Genomic DNA, 7,121 nt, shown 5'->3' on the forward strand with positions numbered 1-7,121 from the left:
GAATGAGATAATTCAACAAGATACAATACATGTCATTATGAAATTAAACAAAATTTTTAAAATACAAATATTAAAGATTACAGATGAAATATTTTCCATTATTAAACATTTAAAAAATACAATTAAACAAGAAGAATATTAAACATTTTTAAAAATGCAAAACATTTAATTAGATTATTAAACCTTTAAAAAGACAAAACATTTAATTAAAAAATTAAATGGTTAATTAGAAAATTACATCTTAAAGACAATAAAACTTCAAATAGGAATTAAACAGAAAATAAAATGAAGCATTTAAAAAGAAAATTAAACATTAAATGGTGGTAAAGCATTTAAAAAGAAAAACCTTAAAGATTTAATCGAAACATTAAATATTTGGAAAGGGAAAAAAACTCAAACAAGCCGATAAAACATTTGAAAAAACAATTAAACATTAAAAATACAACACATTTGGAAATCAAATCAGACATTAGAAAAGAACAAAAGGTGAGAAAAGAGCAAAACTAAACGTTTAAGAAGAATCAAACTAAAGACAAAACATTTGAAAAGACACCAGTTAGACTTTAGAAGATCAAATTAAACAGAAGAGACAATAAAACGATCAAAAAGAGCAAAAACAGATAAAGATCTTAATGTGTTTTCTAGTCTGAAACGAAAACATCAAGTTGTTTCTTCAAACATTTCCTCTTTCTATGTTCTTGGTTTGATTGTGGACAGATTTACTAAGAACTCATTTCAGAAAACTGCTTTCCAGATAAAGTCTACTAGTAGTTGAAGGCATTTATCAAACTAATGTTACCTTCTGATCTCCACAAACTTTACTGTTCAGTGAAGAGAATCAAAGTTTATTGAGGATTTCTCAAAAACCCACAGGTGAAGGTCTGAGAAGAACTCAGATGGATGGTCTAAATGTGAAATCAAGACTCATGGTCACAAGTTTTAAGGCTTCTGTTAACCAGAAAGTTCAAACTAACAGAGAAGTGATGAGAAAGTTTTAAAACTTCAGTCCTCAGACTGTCTGAAGGTTCAAACTATCAGAGAAGTACTGAGAAACCTTTAAAATTTCAGTCCTCAGACTGTCTGAAGGTTCAAACTAACAGAGAACTACTCAGGAACTTAGGGGATTTCAGTCCTTGGACTGTCTGAAGGTTGAAACTAACAAAGAACTACTGTGGGACATAGAAAATTTCAGCCCTCAGACTGTCTGAAGGTTCAAACTAACAGAGAACTACTGTGGGACTTAGAAAATTTCAGCCCTCAGACTGTGTGAAAGCTCAGGTCCTGAGGACTCGGGAGGTCTGGAGGCTTGGAAAGTCTTGGAACTGAGGGTTCAACCCTCCAGAACAAAGGCTGAAGTCCAACCTCCTGAGAAAAACGGTCGAGTCGAGACTCGAGTAAAAAAAAAAAACTCGAAAACGACAAAAAATAGATGATAAATGCGCAAAAAAAAGAATAATTAGTATCTGAGCGAGTAGCTCAGGAGGATAAGAAGATGGACTACCAAGCGGAAGGTCGCAGGTTCAAGACCCACCACCGGCAATTTTCTTTCTTTGTCTTTGTCAGGATTTTGATGAAAATTTAAGAAGTGTCTGGTCTTGAACCAGCGACCTGCAGCTCCATAGGCAAATCCTTAACTCACTGAGCTACAGATCAGATAAAAAGAAATAAATTCGTCGTCCCTTTGGCATCGTGGTTCCTCAAGTGACCACATGGGTGGAGCCAAGGTGGAGTCTGGGTGGAGTCAGGGCGGAGAGTAGGCGGGGAGGTGGGTGGCGGCCTCCCCCCTCTACTCCCCCACCTCCCCCCACCGCCCACCACACCTTCCCCCGCCCGACGAGTTTTTCGAGTCTCCACGAGTTCTTCGAGTCTCCACAGGTTTTCCCCGAGTTTCTGGAGTTTCCACCAGGTCGGAGGCAGAACAAGTTGTCATGAAGAGATGTTGAAGTCGGCCAGGATGGACTGACTTTTTACAGCGACTAGAAGGAAGACCACTAGAAGAGCAGGTCTTTAACCACCATCCATAAAATCCATGGAGTTGCTCCAGAGAAATAAAAGAAGGTCAACTTTTATCAACTTCCATCCAGATGTTCAACTTGATATCTTTACTTTGATATTTTCAGCACCACAAACCTTTAGTATCACACTTTATTGTCATTTATTAGGACTTTAATGGAATCCACCAGCAGATTTACTTTTTTTGACAAACTTTATTCTTGTGTCGTGGGACTGCAGTATTTAAAACTGTTCCTTCTATTTGACCTCATGTTTATTAGTTTTAGTGGAGAAAGTTATTTTAGTTGTCGATTATTCTCTTAAAAACCAAGTAATAAATTAGATTAGTCAAGAGGTTTAAATTTCTTACGTTGTCATATGTTAAATATGACAAAAAAATATAAAAATAAAGTGTCTTGAGACAATTTGACGTGTATTTGGCGTTATATAAATAAAATTGAATTAAAACTGTATGTATCTTGTCATGTTGGAGTGATTAAGCCATATATGTTGGAAAACACATTTTCTTTGTCCATTAATCTGTTGTTTTCTCCACTAATTCATTTCTTCTTTTGGTTTATAAAATGTCAAATTCAAATATATTCAGTTTACTGTCATAAAAACCAAAAAGATTTACATTCATGATGCAGGAATCAGGCAGTTTTTCACTTTTTATCTTAGTTTAGTCAGAAAGATAGTTGATAATGTGTGAATTGTTGCAGATTGTGAGCCGTAGAAGGTTTTAATCTTTGGGGCCGAGTGTCAGAAAACATTTAGAAACCAACATCAACAAAACACAATAAAGATTTGAACATCATTAAAGGGAAATCCAACTTTTGCATGACAATGTCTAATTAAAGGACATTTATTTCCAACGTAAATGTGTGATATTCATCCTCTGGAGCTTTCTCTTCACATCGTCTTCCACCTGGACTGGTTTGGTCAGGAGCATGTGCAACAAACATTTGAAAAACTGCACTTTAACATCAATGAATGACACTGAAGTTTAATCTCTACATAAATGAGACTGAGTCTGGATGTGCTGCTCTGTCATTAACTCCTAAGTTTAGGGAAAGTTCAAACAAAAGAGGACAGTTCGGGTAAGACTTGAGAATGAGCTTATTTTGAACAAACATCTCAGACTTTCTGAGCTTCAGCACCTCTAGCAAGATATTTTAACAACAAGCAACTCAAGAGATCCAGAAGTTGGAGAGAGTTAGCTTTAGCTGAGCCAAAGAACATGTGGGATGCTAACCTAGCAAACATTTCAGACTTTTCTCTGTGAATTCTGAGAAATAATTTCCTATTTAATGACAGAGCTACACATCTTAACTCAGTGTCATGAAAACAGACTCTAATTCAGTGTCATCCATCCATAGTAAAGTGCAGTTACCCAGAATGTTTGTTGCATGAGCTCCAACAAAACCTGTCCAGGTAGAAGGCCACTTTGACAAACAGGAAGTGGAAGATTCCAAGCAGATTTATAGAAGGGGGAACCGGACTGTACTAAGTGTGTTCGAGTATAGAGGGGTGTTTTGTGGGTTTTAAGGCTGATAATGATTATTAGTGAGACATTTGGAGTAGATATTCATTTGCAGTAAATGAAAGTATTTAAATCTTGGAGTTAAACTTAGAAGAACACAAACTCTAACAGAAAACTTTGTTGATACGTTTTTGTTTTGTTTACAGATGTTAAGTTAAAGGAGTTTTATTCGTTACGTATAACCAATCAAATCACTCCAGAAGACAGAGCGACCACAGGTAGATAAATGTTCAGAGCCAAAGCAGCATCATTTTTAAATGTATTTATTACTGTAAATCAGTAAAAAATAAAATACTGATAATTAGTAAATCAGTCAGCCCACAATTACTACAATTCTACAATGTATGTCTCTTTGCTTTGACTTGTTATTTGTACAATATACGATGTATATGATGGTATTTTTTCATAGCAAAGGCTATACTATGATGTTTTCTAAGAGACATATGATGCTACTCTGTTTATTCTGGCCCTGGGCTGCTGCACTCCTCCTCTGTTGTTTTCTGGATTGTACTCAGCTGCATGCCTTCGTCCACCAGGCCTCCGTTGACTCGTCCCGCCTGCCGTCTCTGGAGCTGAAGCTGGACTGGAACAGACCAAAGTACAGTCCAATCACGATGCCAGCTGCCTCTCAAAAGGCTCCTTCATCTGGCAGGTGGCGCCACTTCTTCTGAGGGGAAGCTGAGCTGGTCCAGCAGAACTTTGGAGATGTGTTCCAGTGGTTGGTGGATGTGTGGGGAGATAGAGAGGGACCTTTGAATTGTTCACAAAGGAAAACAGGGAACCCATTGGTAGTTTTAGTTTAGGGTGCTACTGCGGTGTGTTTTTGAGTTTTAAGAGGGGAACAGGAAGAGGTTTTTTTCGTATTGATTATCTTTTACTTTGTTCCTGGTTGGAATGCCCATCAATGTCAACATGAAGTTCACTTTTAGTTCTGTTGATTTATTTTTATTTTACTAACACCCATTTGTTTTTAACCCCCTCACATGTTGTGTTGTTGTAAACTTACTCTTTCAAATAAATACTAATTTCTCTGGAAACCAGAGTCGTTTTTAGAACGACATGCTATACTATGATGTTTGTTGGGCGACACACTATACTATAGGCTTTTTTAATTGACATATTACTGACGTTTTTTTTGTTTTTGTTTTTGTTTTTTTTTTAGCAACATATAAGAATTCGAACAGTTTTAAAAGTTACTATACTTTTACTTGTGCAATGAAATTATTATTCTATGGCATTTTTTAGATGACATATTATACTCTGTTTTCTTGAATTATATACTATTTTGACAATATACTGCACTATGACATTTTTTGAACCACATATCATACATGAAAATTTTAGGCAACATCCTATCATTTTGCACTTTTTGAACCACATAATAATCTATGTTTTGTTTTTTTTTCTTGCCAACATGCTGTACTATGAACTACAGGCCATACTATGTTATTCTTGAGTAAAGTATACTATACTTTGACATTTTCTGAACTACATCCTATACTATGGCTTTATACACAGAGTGCTTTGGTTACATGTTGATTTATAATCTAGATTTTTTTCTGTTTTGTTTTTTGACTGGATTACCACAGACCTGACTGTGAACACCGTCGACACCCACCTGAGGGAGACGCTGTCTAAGATCTCAAGGCTGCTTGGTCGTGGTCTTTCTGGCACGTACTCTTCCAAGATGAGCCGGGAAGTTTAACACTGATGGAATGACACCAGGTCTAAGCCGACAAACTTCCAATTCCTCCTCAACCCATAGTCTCTGGGAAACCTACATGGAGTAAGAAAAGTAGACAGAGAAGTAATTAAGTCTGTACACAACATATTAAAAAGAAATCATGCTAATAAATGAAGTACAAAGAACTGAATTCGCCAATTTACTGGAGACCAGAGCTATTTAATTTGATAAGTATAACCTTGTTTAGTAACATTTCAATTAATTGAGAGCAGTCCTGAAGAACTGCCTGTAATCCCAATCATAAAATGGGTTTGGAGGAAGAACATAGATTGTAATCTGGATATACATGAGTTAGGCTTTATAACTACTATTGGTTGTATTGGTGGTAGTAATAGCAATGTGACTACTACTAGTAGCAGTGGTAGTACTCACTACTGCTGCTGATAATGGCACTGCTACTACAACTTGTAATACTATTACAAATGCTGATACTACTTTTACGACTCTAACAGCTGTTTATACTACTACTGCTGCTTGTACTTTTAGTATTACTACTACTGCTTGTACAACTATACTACAGCCACTATTAATCGTCTGGTATTTGCTTGTCAAGCTGCTAGCTCGCCTTAGCGTTTTGCTAGTGGCTAACTAGTTAGCTCTCATAGCCTGGAAGCTCTCAACAAGATTTAATAATGAAAAAAGAGCCCAAAACTATTCTTACCTATGAAAAGTCATTCCAAGTTTCCTTGTCTCAATCGTACGACGTAGTGTGTAATTGTATGCAGCACAGTGAGCTGGCATACTTGTTTCCGTTTTCACGCCGTCTACATCAACGGAATGCACTGAAACTTTGCCCCCACTAGCTGAGCCTCGCTGTAGCACGCAGCTCAAAGGGGCGTGTCCTATCTACTCATTCATATCTATGAGAACAACGATGGCTACACATAAGGACGCCTGACGTAGATTAGCTGCGTAAATACCATTATATACAGTCTATGGTAAATACGTATGTGAATCGCATCATTGGCTGCAGCAGCCAGTCACCGGTCACTCACTAACTCACACTGAAAAATAGCACAGAATGAATTGTTGCGTTTTTTTTAATTTACAATTTAGGTTGGATTATTTTTTTTTTGTGCGCAGCGCAGATTTTCTGTGCGCGGAGACCGTGTCAGCAATGCGCAATTGCGTGTCTTTGACAGGCCAACTCAGACCAGAGTTGAAAAATGCAACTTCCACTTAATCCTGCTGCTTGCCGTGAGGTATGACTCATTGTACATAGAGAATATAAGGACCCCATATAATGTTTAATACAGGGAGAAAAAAATGGCATTTTTTGTAAATTAATTGTTGAAAAGTAGCAGAGAAAAGTGTTCAGTGACGACTATTTAAAGAGGAATGTTGACAGTTAACCCTCGTGTCGTCCTGCGGGTCAAATTAACCCATTTTAAAGTCTGAAAATGTGGAAAAATATATATTTTCACAGTGAAACCTCTGATGTCCACATTTTCAGCATTTTTGGGAAATTTTTTTGGTGGAACAAAAGAAATGTTTAAAAAAAAATGTTTAAGAACATTCACCAAAAAAATCGACCAAAATCCAGTGAATTTCGCTGGATTTTGGTAGATTTTTTGGTGAATGTTCTTAAAGAAAATATTAGAAGTTTTACTGATATATATGTAATCACTTTAGATATTTTTAGGATTTTATTGGAGGATTTTTACTCATTTTTTGAAAATGTTTACAAGAAATTTCTTGTCAAATTTGGGGGATTTTTCTTTTAAAATAAAACCGAAGGGAAATTTTTAAGGTATTACTGGAATTTTCTTCCTGAAGGTTTTGCAAATTTTCTGAAATTTGGGTATTTTTTTTGCTGAATTTTTGAGATTTTTTCAGACAAGG

Source organism: Amphiprion ocellaris, chromosome 11, assembly GCF_022539595.1.
Source record: "Amphiprion ocellaris isolate individual 3 ecotype Okinawa chromosome 11, ASM2253959v1, whole genome shotgun sequence".
In the NCBI taxonomy this organism is placed as follows: domain Eukaryota; kingdom Metazoa; phylum Chordata; class Actinopteri; family Pomacentridae; genus Amphiprion; species Amphiprion ocellaris.